Consider the following 15,226-nt stretch of genomic DNA (forward strand, 5'->3'; position numbering starts at 1 on the left):
ATGGCTCTGTAGTAATAATTCGATTTGGTACTATATCCCCAATACTATACTCCGTAGATTAGGTGGTCTAGATTTTCTTTTAAAATGCGATTTCACCCCTTCTAAATTGCCGATTTCTCTCTCTAATTTTCACCAACAAGCTTTACTTGCTTGGAAACTGTGTTACGTGCACAACTTTTCTCCCCACAAAGAAATTCTTTGTTTATTGACAAGTGGTATGACAGAGGTATTGTCTTTGTTGTGGAATTATTTAAAGATGATGGTACTACACTGGAGTATGAAGAATTTATGACTTTGTATAGTCTTCCTCTGCCAGCTAGATCTTTCAATTCTGTCATCAAAAGTTTGTCTGCAAGTTATGTGCATTTATTTAAAACATACCTTTGCTTTAATGAGAGGAAAACAGTTATGCCCAAACCTTTATTGGATGGAGTTTGTCTTTTTGCTAAAAAATGTAACAGTACATATATAAAGAGAATGTTACATTATTCAGTATATACCTCCCCTAGATGTAAATTTTTCTGGACCAATTTTTTTTGACAGTATTCATTGGAAGAAAGCATGGTTACTCCCTGAGAAATTCTGCATTTCTAATAAAATTAGAGAGGTACATTTTAAGATTTTGCATAATGTTTATCCAACGAATTCTCAAATTGCTTCTTTTTTGATCTCTCTAACTTATGTGTATTCTGCAAAGTTGAGGAAGAAACTTTACTTTATTTATTCTATCACTGTAATCAGGTTAAATCTCTTTGGGAGAACTTAAGTTGTTATTTATCTACTTTTATAAAATGTGATTTAAAATTTTCACTGAAACATATATTTCTGTATTTTTCTGGTAGTGACCATGCTATCGATCTTGTTGTTAATTTTTTTTGTTTTGCATTGTAAATTTTTTATTCATAAAACCAAATTTGTCAATATGTTACCTAGATTTGATGTCTTTCTTGCAGAGATTTTGCTTATTGTTAACATTAATAACAATAAGTTATTAATAATGCTTATTGCGCATTAATAACAATAAGAATAACAAGTTTTTTAAAGGCTTATAAAAATATTTTTCTTACTGATTGATTGTCATTGTTTTTTTTGTTTTGTTTTTTCTTTTCTTTTCCCCTTTGTTATTGTATGTCAATGCAGTGCTGTTTTGTGTTGTTTTCTTTTGTCTTGCAATAAAAATTTTTTTTTAAAAAAGCATCTCGAACAAGCCTGAGGTGGTGGGGGATGGGATCTCGCGAGAAAGTTGTCAGCACAATTAAAGTGGCTGTTTTTTTTGTTTGTTTGTTTTGCTAAATGTCAGTGGAAATTTTGATACAAATGCATGAGTGTTGGAATTTTTAGGTTTTGATTAAATTAAGTGTCAAATCAACAACAAAAATAATTTTAAAGACACATATGTGCAGTATATATCCATGTAATCACCCTATATGGGATTAATTATGTTTGCACTTGTATATTTGATAAAACAAATAGGGTCCCTTGTGTAGCCCATTGTGAGCCCATGCACACATTTCCCTTTAATTACCCAACTAGGAACCACATGGGGAGCTCGTCTGGGTTCACCCATGTGGGTCTTAGCTGGGTCACCCAAGTGGGCCCCAGATAAGATGCCCATTTTGAGCCCATGCCCACTCTGTACCCCTGTAGCCCATTTGTATCCCATGTGGGTCCCACATTAACGTGTTTGCTGGGAACATTCGTAATGTGTTTACCAGACAATACACACACTCCTACCTACACACACTCGTTGAATCCTACTACATAAGAAGTCCTGCAACCACAAAATCAGTCCTCCATCAAGGGAGAAATCTACAGATAGTCTTTTGACCAGAACAGATGACAAAATATTATTAAAAGCTGAAGAAAAGTCAGCAAAAACGATTTTCACATGATTTTTGGAACCCTCAAGATGCAAGTAAACAATATGCAACAATGTTCAAATGGCATCATCTACTCCCTTATTTGACTGGTAACCAAATTGAAAAGGGTCCAATAAGTGCTGTGTTTTTTCCACTATGTACCTTTTAACAATCTTTTCACAGCATTTAAACACCAGAGAGGTTAATGCAATTGGTCGATAATCACCAAGCTCTAATGTTTTGTTTACTTTAGGAACAGGTATTATGGTTGAAGTTTTCCATATAGTTGGCACAACATGCTGGTCGAGACTTTTGAAACAACTGAGTGAAGACTGTGGATAATTGCTCTGCACAGGTTTTCAACACACGGGCGCAAATATCATCAGGCCCAGGACTCTTGTATATATTATAGTTTTGAAAAATTTTCTTGACATCAGCCTCTGCAATAGGAAAATTGCTAGTCGATGTCATGAAAGTTCCTTCATTTATATCACTTCCTTCGTTATTTCCCTCAAATTGTTTCTTCCCTTTACTCGTATGTGGGACACTGATCATTGTTCTAATTCCTTCCCAGGCCTGTCTAGAATTTCTCTGTGACATTTTAGTTTAAATTTTTTGTTTAAATAGGGCCTTCTCTACAATAATTTGCCTTTTGATTTCTCTTTGAGTATCCCTTTTAGCTAGGAGATCATTATTATAATAAGCTACCTTCTTCTAATAGAATAGTTGTTTTAAGTTTCTTTCTTGAGAGAATGGGTATTGCTGTTGTACCATGGCGCAGTACGTTTTTCTCTAACCTTTTTTAATTTGAGGGGGCAACAGCTTCTAATGTATTAGAGAGGATAGTGCCCATATTAATAACCTTTATTTAACCAGGTAAGTCAATTGAGAACCAGTTCTCATTTACAATGACAACCTGGCCAAGAGGCAACATAAAAAGCAGGTACAACAATAAAGACATTATACAATTAACACAATTATAAACAGTGACATAAAAACGAACAAATAACTAAAAACAAGTACAATGATCCTGTACTATTGACTGAATTAAATTTTTAAAGGAAGTAAGCGAAATGAATGAACTAAGCTTTAAGGTCTGCTGCAGATGATTCCAGTCATCAGCAGCAGAAAACTGAAAAGAGGAACGACCAAAAGAGGTACGGACTTTAGGTATGCAGAAATTAATAAAACTACTAGAGCGCAAATTATGACTTGTATTATGAATATTAAGAAGTCACTGTAAATATAGCGGAGTTTTCCCAATAAGAGTTTTGTAAATAAACAAAAACCAGTGAATTTGTCTACGAGAATGAAGAGAAGGCCAGTTCAATAAAGAATACAAGTGACAATGGTGAGTGTTAAATGAAGCTCCAGTCACAAAGCGGATTGCAGCGTGGTAAATAACATCCAGTTTATGAAGGAGAGTTTTTGAAGCAAACCTATAAACTACATCACCATAATCCAGAATTGGGAGCACTGTCATTTTAACCAGAAGCTGTTTTGAAGAATGCGTAAAAGAAGATTTGTTACGATAAAGAAAACCAATACGAGTTTTAACCTTTGTGAGCAGTACATTTATGTGAGTTTCAAATGACAGTTTGCTATCGAGCCAGATACCAAGATATTTATAGCATTCAACATAATCGATCTCAGAGCCATCCAATGTAAAAATTTTAGGCGGATACTCAACATGTGGAAGATTTCTGTTAAAGACCATACATTTTGTTTTATTTGTATTTAAAACTAAATGAAGACTAGAGAAAGCATGTTGGATGCGAGTAAAACTGGCCCACAATAAAAATAGTGCAGTAGTCAGGGAAGAATTAAATGTATAAATGATAGTGTCATCAGCGTATAAATGTACATGAGAATCACGTGCATCAAGAATAATGTCATTAACATAAATATTAAAAAGTATAGGCCCCAATATGCTTCCTTGTGGGACCCCTTTGAATAGGGGCAAGGGATCTGACAGAAGCCCCTCCACCCTTACTGATTGTAAATGACCAGAACAATAACTCTTGAACCAGGCCAGACAGCTCTCAGAGAGTCCTATTCCTCTTAGCCTATCCATCAATATTTCATGGTCCACAGAGTCGAAAGCCTTTGCCAGATCAACGAATGCAGCTACACAGTACTCCTTCTTGTCAATGGCACAGATAATGTCATTGAGAACCTTCAGTGTAGCAGTAATACAGCTATGCCCAGATCTGAAGCCAGACTGAACCTGATTAAGGACATTATAAGTCTCCAAATGGTGCATAAGCTGCTTGTTGACCAATTTCTCTAATATTTTAGAGAGACAGGCCAAAACGGAAATGGGTCTATAACAATTTAAATCTGATTTATCACCCCCTTTAAAAAATGGGGTTACAGCAGCAGATTTCCAGTCCCTCGGGAAGACACCAGTTTGGAGAGAAAGATTAAAAATGCAAGTGATGGGCGCTGCGATAATATAAGCTGCTTTCTTTAAAAATAATGGGTCTAATTCATCCAATCCAGCAGATTTACAAGTATCCAGGTTGAGCAATTCCTCGAGTACCTCTGTCTCCTGTATTGACTGAAAAGAGAAGGAGGGGGGACCTAAGGCAGGTGAATGAATAACAGATGCCAAGTTGACAGGAGAACAACTAGATGTACCAGAACTATTCTCGTAGGCACAACCAGCATTGACAAAATGTCTATTGAATTGATCCACCATTTTGGATTTATCTGTGATAACAACACCATCATATTTAATTACAGTAAGCAAACTGGAAGAAATGTTTTGATTTTCCATTTTTTTGATGGTATTCCAAAATTTTGGGGGATCAGGACCATTAACAGTCAAATGATGTTTAAAATAACTCAATTTTGCCTGTCTAATAGACTGAGTACATTTATTTCTCATAGCCCTATATGATTGCCAGTCAGATATATTATTAGATGTCTTTGCTCTACGCCATAAAGTATGTTTTTGGCGAATAAGCTCAGACAAATTTGGACTGAACCAAGGGCTAAGACGGTTTTTTACTCTAATCTTTTTAAGAAGGGCATGTTTGTTCAAAACAGTTCTGAACAAGAATTTAAAATATGCCCAAGCCTCTTCGACTTCAGGAATAAGCCCAATTCTGTACCAGTCCATATCAGCCAGGTCATACAAGAAAGCCTGTTCATTTAAATTTTTCAAAAAACGTTTGAAAACGAGCACAGGAGGGTTTCTTAAGGTGGTGCCCTTGCGAACACAGACTATATTACAGTGATCACTAAAGCTTTGACAGAACACTCCAGATGTATACCTCTCTGGCCTATTAGTGAGGATAATATCAATTAATGTACCAGATTCCATAGTCTTGGTGTTATATCTTGTAGGAGCCTGCACAATCTGGGCCAAGTTTAAAGCATCCAGTTGCAATTGTAAGGATGATGGAGGCTCAAACATATCCCAATTCAAATCCCCTAACATAATAAACTCAGAGGAGATGTAAGGAGCAATTGTTTCACTTAAAACAGTCAAAGCACATGCAGGAGCAGAAGGCGGCTATAACAACCAGCTACAGTGATAAAAAAGTTTTTGGATAAAGTGATTTTTAAAAGTATTAACTCAAACTGTTTAGCAACAGATTTTGAGGTAATTACAGAGCACTGTAAATTATCCTTACAATAGACAACAACCCCCCCACCTTTAGAAATTCTATCTTGACGAAAAATATTGTAACCAGGAATGGAGACAGCAGAATTGGGAATAGATTTCTTAAGCCATGATTCAGAGATGACAAAAATATCAGGATTTGCAGTGTGAACATATGCGGTGAGCTCAGCAACTTTAGGGAGAAGACTACGTATGTTCAAATGCATTAGTCCAAGACTTTTACGATTACAAAAACAGTCAAAAGTTAACGAATGTATAGATTTGTTTACCAAATTATCAGAAAATGAACAATCAAGTGGCCCGGGATTTGAATGAATATTCCCTGACATCAACTACAAAAGAATAATAAGACATCTCTGTCTAAAAAATTTGATGGTAAAGTCCTTATTAACAGTCTTACTAGGATGAGTAGGCACGGAAAAATTGTCGTGTAGGGCCATGATGCTGATTATACGAACCATATTGCTAGTCATTTCGTCTAGTTCATGTGTATTTATGGGTACACAGAGCAGTTGAGGTAAATCAGGCAGGTTATTTGTGAACCTGTCTTTGGTGGCTGGAACAATAGTACTGCCCGGACGATAACGCAGAGCCATTTAGTTAATATTAGTAATACGCAGCATGCACGATGCAAGGTAGTGGTCAGTTACAGGTACAATACCTATAATCAGTAAGATCAATTCCATGTGATATAATTAAATCTAGTGTATGATTAAAATGATGAGTGGGCCCAGTGATGTTTTTCTTGACTCCAAAAGAGTTTATCAAGTCTGTAAACGCAAGTCTTAACGCATCATTTGTATTATCAACATGAATGTTAAAGTCTTCGACAATTAGCGCTTTATCGACATTAACCAATAGGTCTGAGAGGAAATCTGCAAATTCTTTTAGGAAATCTGTATATGGCCCTGGCGGTTGTCGGAACTCAGAGTCCCCTTGTGAGTGGACACATCAATGGGTGGACTGTAACATCTGCCAATTACCTATATCTCACTTATTGTACTCACTCAAGAATTAGCCTTAATGAAGAATCGCCAGTCGTTGGATGAGAAGGAGCAAACTTCTTTATTGCAAAAATAGTACAACACGTTCCAATGAGCTCAAGGAAGGTGAGTTACCCAGACACTTCTGTTTTCTGAGACTCTGCATCCTGTTTTGGGATGTCTCCTGACCCCTGGCCTAGTTAGTAAACTACTATATAGAAGCCCTCGCTTCCTCTATTCGCTTTATTTTGTACTTTTTATACCGAATTGACAACGCGTAGATTTATTTTCTGCTACATGAGAGTTTTGCTTTACTCTCATTTTGTTGTTTTATGGCTGCAGCTATTATGTGATTAAAATGCATCTTTGCTTGTTTATATTTCCTGCTTATACTTCCTAGATTATGCGTGGTCTGTATGGCCACCTATGTTTGATTAATTTGTACCAAGAGATAACGCTTCTAACATATCTTGCCCTAAAGCTAGCTTTAATGCTCATTTATACTCCCTTGGTTTTAATTTTAATTTTATTCTCTGTTTAACTGTCTGCTCTTGCACTTGTCCACCCGCCCACTTCTTCTCCCTTCCACGCACCGTGTACCAGACCCCTATTTCTGATAAGAGTACACAAACCATAAACTCCTTATGTCCCCTAATATAGTCAAAGCTGGCTACTAAGCTGCCCATAAGCTAATTAAGTGAATTTTTTTTATCATTTTTCTCGACACGGTCTATACACAGTAGACAGAGCAAGAGATAGGAGAGATTTCTTTTGCATATCTAACAGTGTAACATTAAGCAGAAGTATTTCGAATGAGTTAAACCTGTATCCTGTTTTCTGAGTAACACTGAGAATATCACTATATATTACTGCAGCACTGCCTCCACGACCAATCCGACGGGGCTCATGCTTATAACAGCAGCTTGGTGGAGTAGACTTATTTAAACCAATATAGTCATTTGGCTTGAGCCAGGTTTCAGTCAAGCAGAGTACATCAAAACTATTCTCTGTGAGCATTTCATTTACAATAACTGCTTTGGGTGCAAATGATCTAATGTTTAGGAGCCCAAGCTTTAAAAATTGTTTTTGTTCATTTATTTAGCATTTTTCCGGTTTAATCACGATCAGATTTTTTCTAGATCCTGCATTAAATTTATATTTTGATCTCACTATTCGGGGAACAGACACAGTCTCTATAGATTGGACAACACAAGCACTTTTATCAGTTAAGTGGGTGGAACAAAAGTCACCATAGCAGTTATTTGAGATTTGACCTACTAGTCATATGGAGCGTAGTGTCCTGGAGATGTTGTCTGACAGGAGTTCCGCACCGACTCTGCTGGGGTGCAGGCCATCAGCACTATAAAGCCTAGGTCTCTCCCAGAAAAAACTCCAACTATTAACAAAGAGCAGTTTCTGTTCTTTACACCATGACAATAAGCATGCATTTAAAGCAAAAAGTCTACTGAACCTTTCATGTCCACATCGATATGTGGGAAGTGGTCCTGACACAAAGATCGTCGTTGCGGGCGATGTGCTGGCTCACGTCTTCCGCTGCTGGTGCACCCAGGGTCCGTGGTGTCCCGGTGCCGGAGTGAAGGAGATCTGGGAAGATCGTGTCCTGGGTGCGCGGGGCCTGTGCAGAGAAACACCCGGAGTAGAGGTGGTGGGAGTGTTAGTATCGCACTGTATACTTACCCTGGACTTGTGAGCGTCAGCTTCAAAGTATAGTTCAGATGGATGCACCGTCCAAATACAGTTTCAGCCTTGAGAAAAAGAATGGGTAGAGGCAGTTAATTGTGGCCTTGTGCTCTGAAGATGGGCAGGTGTTGCTAGATCCTGTTGATATCTGAAGGAGAGCAATTAATTTTTATCAGAACCTTTACAGAAGTAAGTTTAAGTCGGAGAGCAAAGAAGAGAGTGCTTTTTTTGCCTCCCTACCACAGTTGTCTGAAGAGGGTAATGCAGCCCTCTCAGGTGCTTTGAGCCTGGGAGAGCTGTATAAGGCCCTGCAGGGCATGAAGTCTGGGAGGATTCTCGGAATTGATGGCCTTCCAGTTGATTTTTATAAGTCATTCTGGACAGAGCTGGGAGTGGATTTGTTGCAAGTACTGAATAGCAGCTTGTCAGAAGGTATGATGCCATTGAGTTGCCGTAGTGCAATAATAACCCTCATACCTAAAAAAAAGGAGATCTGACTGTCATAAAGAGCTGGCGACTCGTAGTGACTATAAACTGCTCTCCAAGGCTCTCTTAAGATAACAGATTGGCTAGAGTGTTATACATACATACCAGGTCATACATCCGGTCCACTGTCCTTTTGCAATTATTGACAAACAAGTTTCCTGTTCGACACTGTAAAGCTAACTTTGACACAATCAGTAATGTATAAAGCACTATATAAATAAAGGTGACTTGACTTGACTTGACAAACGGACCCACAAACAAACTGTACGATTCTGATTGCTTTTGGGCTTTTGGGGAGCTAACTAGGGCTGAAAACACAGTTACTTTACTACCTACCTACGTTTTATACCCAAACGGAAAACAGACTATAGGGCTGCAGTATAGAGTGCAGTAGAGGAACTACACACACAAAAAAAAAAAAACATAAAAAAAAGTAACCGTACTGTGGTTGGTTGCAAGCTGTATGACTATATATTAACTAATGATCTGTTGAGCATTACATATTGTTTGTTAATGACTTAATAATGAAAGTTATTATAAAGTGTTACTAGAAGTACTTATATAACTAATTCGAGACACAATAAAATTAAGCACACAAATATTACATTTAATAGTTTAAAATTGTCTTACAGATACAGGATGCATTTTTACTTCAGTTGTACATTGTATACTCATACAAACCATTTCTCATTTCAGGTGTTACTCTGTGGGATAAGCAATCACTGAGTGAAGATATGGACACTCGTTCAAAGCTCATGACAGATGTGAAATTCAGTAGCTCTGACTCTCTCTCTAGTAAGTCCAATCTCCTAGATGTAAGTGCTTCCCTGAAGGCCAGCTTTTGAGGGAGGGCTGGTGGAGGTGGGAAGATCTGCCAAGTTCCTGCGTGACAACAAATCCTCCAACCAACAGTCCAGAGTGATAATGCATTACAGTGAAACCTCAAGATTCGAACAACTCACTATGACTCAGCTGGGCCAGATCACCCACCCTCAGGTGTTTGACCAGAAAACTGCAACTCATGTGGTCATGGCTGCGCTGTATGGAGCTCAAGCTTTCATGGTGTTTGATCGGTCATTTGCAGAAGATAAAAACAAGCAGGAGATTGAAGGAGAACTGAATGTCATGGTCAAGAAGATCTCTGGATTTTCCATTGAGGGAAAAGGAGCTTTAAAAATGACAGATGAGGATAATAAAAAGGCTGAGAATATTATCTGCACATTTCATGGTGACTTCCATCTTGAGCAGAATCCCACCATGTACATGGAGGCCCTAGAGGTGTACAAGAACCTCCCCAAACAGCTGAAGGAAAATCCACAGAATGCAGTGCCAATAAAAGTCTGGCTCTATCCTCTAAGTTTACTGGATACAAAAGCAGCTAAGTTGGTGAGAGAAATCAGCACACGCTTGATTTCCAACACTGAAGATGTGATGGAGGAGCTGGTGGAGGTAGAGAGGACATGCAGTGACCTGTCCAGAAGAACAGAGGTAAATGTTTTCAGTGACATCAAAGAAAGGCTGCACTCATTTCAGGATTCATTTAGCATTTAAAAGATGGTGCTCCAGAAAGCACTGGCCAGGGTCTTGCCTGCCATTCGAGGAGGAGGTATGGAGGAACAATCCCTGGAAGAAATCATGATCATCCACTACAACTCCCATGACTTGCTTAACCAATGGTTAGATGATGTAAAGTCTGAACTTTACTTATTGAATAATCACAGCAAGATCCTGAATGAGATCAACATTAAAGATTCAGACGGGCTCAACGCCATCCTTCTTAATCCTGATACTGATGTAGTACTGTGCTTGGCCTTCACATCTCTAAAATATGAAGACCCAAATCTTTCAACCCTGACAGAGTTTCTAAAATCTACAGAGTTTAATGAGCTTGATAAAAAAAGAAAAACCGCTTTCTGTGGCATCAGATAGACAGTGGTTCAAAGATCCTGATGTCATTGCATCGATGAGAGAGAACTTATCTCTCTTCAAGAGATTTTCAGAGGCCAATAAAGATGAGAAGAGTATCCGATTCATTATTTCTGCCATCTCCAATCCCTCCATTCCAGGCTCCTCCATCTATTTGTATGAAAATGGGAAACTGACAGACCCAAAGTTCCAGCTCGTGTCCAAGCCGCCCCCACCAACAGTAAAGAATGTCTTGGAGCAAACTGTGACCCTGAAACTGCAGAAGTCCCCAACTGGAGAAACAGTGAAGTACAGAGTGCAGTACAAGCAGGTCAAAGCAGATTGGGGAGCTGAGGAACATTGGCTTGCTATAGACACAGCTGATGAAGAATTCAAGCTGACTGGATTGGAACCTGGAAAGCAGTACCTGATCCGCTACAGGATAGTGGGTAAAGTGGGAGTGATTGAAGCCAGTGAGAATGTCAGCCCTACAGTCTCTTCAAGTAAGTGTCATCTGTACATTTTTATCAACACTTTCTTTCTTTTAAAAAATTTACTCAAAACATTTGCTATGTTCAAACAGTCAACATTTATTACATTATTATGTTTGAGACTGTATTTACCAGGTGTGACTACCAAACTGTGCTGTTCACACAGCAGCATATTCATTATTTGAACAGCTACTATATTAATAACCACCCATTAGGTGTATTAGGTACACGGTGGGGATAGTTACTTACTAACAAACGCATAATCAAGATGACATCACTCAGCTCAGTAACTTTCTCTGAATTGTTACTGGAAATTGACTTCCACTGTTCTCACCATCACCATTTTAAATTCTAACAGAGGCTCAACTGCCAGACATCAGCAGTGCCTTTTAAGCCTTTGCGGGCGCTTGGCTAAAGTCCAAAGTCCATTTGCAATTGTATTTCCCATGTCTTACGAGTTATGAGCCTGTCATATTTAAATAGCAATATAACCTGTCAAATAACCTGTCAACCTGCATGTAACCTGTCAAAACTCACATGGAATCGCTATTCTTTTTGCATTTGAATTTCCGATGTCTACACTGAAAGCTGCCAATCATTGTCAGGGGCGGGACTATAGTATGGGGCATGTTTGTTTTGGGAGGTGACGTCACTCAGAGACGACGGTGCCGAATGCTTTGATCAATGGAGGTAATCGGTAAAGGCTCCGCTAAAGGCAGCTGCCAATCAGTTCGTGTCTGTGTGTGAACGAACAGACAGTGAAACCTTCTTGGCACAATAAATAATTCTGTCTTTTTTACCCCAAATGCAGCGATTATCCCCTGCTAACAGCGGGAGCCACAACAGCACGCACAATAGGTCAATATTCACTATTAGCCAAACGCTTTTCACCTGTCTCGCCATCTGCCACTGTTTACACTCTGACTGATGCATGTAAGCAAACAAACAGTGCAAATCTACACGTTCTGTATATCAGTATGTCAGTCTGTTTACACTCCGATTGATGCACGTGACATAACAGAAAATGCCGATACTCCTATTCTGCCTGCCCCAGATGACACTTCACCAGTCAGATCTATCTAGGGGCAGCTGTCACAGAACATGCCACAGCCAAGGTGACCTTAAACATCACGTGCGTCAGTCGCAGTGTCCGGAGGCTGTAAACAGTGAGAGATCTTGAGGCACGCGCAACACGCTCTCTGTTACGGATTAAAAGAAAGGAATAAAATGTACTGTAATAAGTGTACAATTGCACTGTCAGTTTACTCACTTGCATCAGTCGGAGTGTAAACAGTAAGAGGTGTTGAGACAGGTGAAAAGCGTTTGGTTAATATAGTGAATATTGACCTATTGTGCAGGCCCCGTATTCACAAAGCTTCTTAGAATTCTCTCAGAGAGCTCTATCTTAGCCTAAAAAGTCCTAGCTGGGAGTCCTAGACTAAAAGTGATTTAGGAAATTCTCCAGAGCAACTCTGGGTAAGGAAAGTACAAAAGCCTTTATCTTAGTGAGGAGGTGTGGTTGACCCCGTTGCTAGGGATGACGCAGCAATTCAAGGACTGTGATTGGTTGATAAAAATCTATCTGTAAAGGTCTTAAAATGCGCTCTTTGTGAAAATAGAATATATGATAATAGAATGGACAGTGAAATCATAAAATGTTTGTATTAAGAAATTGTATAATCATGAATACAGGCTACTTTATGCAAAGTTTCTATTATAGGCTAAATATCTTAAAGTTAATTAAAACAGCCAAATGTTGAAAATGTGTCTACTTTTGAAGCAACCAGTTTCCACGCAGTAGTTACTATATTTAAGTTCTTACATTTATTTACCATACTGATTTTATTAGTAATCCATTTCAGATTGATGTGATCAAAATGGCTCACCTTTTACCAGTTTACATGATTGCAGGACAGTCTGTTTAAGCTGCACTCTTGGATGGTATGTAGCCAACAATCCAAGAGAGATGGAAGGAAGTAAAAGAACAAGAAAACCAAATGGACAGAAGAGTGTTTGGAGAATATTTCTTCTTTCCACCATTTTGTCCTCTGCTATAGAAACTCTTAAGCCTCTTAAAAGTCCTCCTCTCTACTCTTAATAATTTTTACCTTAGGAGCTGTTTTTAGGGCTAAGATGTTTTGTGAATCAGTTTTATCTTTACTAAAATTTTGTCCTAAATTTAAGGGGAAATTCTAAGAAAACGTCATAATTCTAAGAATTTTCTTAGAATTTCGTCACTAGGAGCAACTTTTAGGCTTAGGAAGCTTTGTCAATACAGGCCCTGGAGTTTTAGACCCTTTCATTAAGTTAGTTTAGGCCCAAAAACGTTTGAAGGGATAGAGGGACATTTTGGGGGCCCTTCACAGAACCGTGGCTCCAGAAGGCCCCAAACCCGGCATTCATGAAATAGGCCTTGAGGACACGGAGTACACTGGTGAAACAGGCCACACAATTCAGAATTTGCACAATAAAATACATTTCATCCATTTCCAAAAAATAAATAAAAATCCCTAATATGTCCATTGAAATTCATTGGGACAGATTCTCATAAAATTAAAATTCATTTTTTTTGTCTCACACACAACCATACACACTGCAACATGTAGTGAAATACTTTTTATGACTGTCCGTGACATAAAATAGAATTTGCATAGACCAGAATTTACTCGTATACAGTTAGAAAAAAGAGAAAGTTTAAAAAAAAAAAAAAAAAACTATAAAAACATAATGTAGGCATTAAAATATTGAAATTGCTCACATATATGATAAATATTTATAAAGAACGGGTAATACAGTAGTATGCATAGTGTGTATTAAATATGATCAATATATTGCACAGAGACAGGACTTAGTCCTTAGTAGCAGTTAAGTGGTAATAGCGCCCTTAGGAATATTGCTATATGCCCAAAAGTGACACAAGCATGCGAAGAGGTTGTCCATGAGTGTCTGTGAGCTGTCAGTGAGGGGATCAGTGTGTGGAAGGTAGTGGAGGCATGAGTGAAAGAGTGGAAGAAGGAGTAATCACTAGATTTAGAGTTTATAAAGGATCCTGATTGCCTGCAGGTAGAAACTGTTCGTCAGCCTGCTGGTTGTGGACTGAATGCTGATTGTTCTCTAAATGCCTTCATTTGAGGCCTATATAACTTACGTTAACCACCTGACCCTCTACCTATGAACATCTGGATGTATCCTTGGCTGTATGATCCCTTTTTTGATTTGATGGAAACCCTTGGAACCTCTTTCAGTGCTAAAAACTTTTAAATAATCACATTGAGACCAAAATTTCTTTTACTGGGATATTATTCAAAGTCAATATTGCATGTGTGTGTGTGTGTGTGTGTGTGTGTGTGTCTGACTGACTGTAGAGAGTGTTGTGTGGTGTACATTTGGATGATTTGTGTGTATAATCACATGTATGCAAATGTTTATGAGTCTCAGTCTGAAGGTGCACTCTGTACCATGTCTCCCTCTGCGGAAAAAAAAAGAATAAATTAATCTCAGTAAAATCTTCACACCACACTGGTTGGTACAGAGAAGAGATGGTTCTATTACGAGTACAAACTCAATGTTGAGGACAAAGTATTAACTGATGTTTCAAATGTTTCGAACAGAAACACAGTCACCTTCATGGACTGTGTTAACATCCTCCTCAGAGGTCCCAGCCTCCATAAAATGACTCAGACTGTGGCCAGTGGCTCCATGAGCAGCACCAGGGGCCTCCTTAAAAGGATTGATGCTCTGGATAAGGGCTTTGTTAACATTGTTAAGGGACGCTTGAATCTTGTCGAGGGTCTCCATAGCATCACTGATGCCACTGAGTAGCTCATACATCTTCCTCCCCCGGACCTCCAAAGTATAAAAGCTTTGGTCTGGTGCTGGTGGAAGGCTCTTTGCAAACATCTCTATGTGTACATCAAAGTATAAATAAAGTGCACAAGGAAAAAACAAGTAATCAAGTAAAATAACATGCATTTGTTATCGTCATATGACTGTGCCTGCTTTATTTTTGCATTTACAAGATTGCACAGTTCAATTCAATTCAATTCAATTTTATTTGTATAGCGCTTTTAACAATGGACATTGTCACAAACCAGCTTTACAGAAATAAATTCACAGGATGTCTAAACATATGTGTGTATGTATGTATTAAGCAGTAGTGTCCAGCAGTGT

The 15,226-nt window shown here is 38.4% G+C and overlaps 1 pseudogene; it reads left to right on the forward strand.

The window, feature by feature from the left end:
* The first annotated feature begins 6,584 nt into the window (after positions 1–6,584).
* LOC117599785 (cytolytic toxin-alpha-like) lies at positions 6,585–11,449 on the forward strand (annotated as a pseudogene).
* Positions 11,450–15,226: the final 3,777 nt, after the last annotated feature.

This window comes from Pangasianodon hypophthalmus, chromosome 19 (genome assembly GCF_027358585.1).
Source record: "Pangasianodon hypophthalmus isolate fPanHyp1 chromosome 19, fPanHyp1.pri, whole genome shotgun sequence".
Lineage (NCBI taxonomy): Eukaryota > Metazoa > Chordata > Actinopteri > Siluriformes > Pangasiidae > Pangasianodon > Pangasianodon hypophthalmus.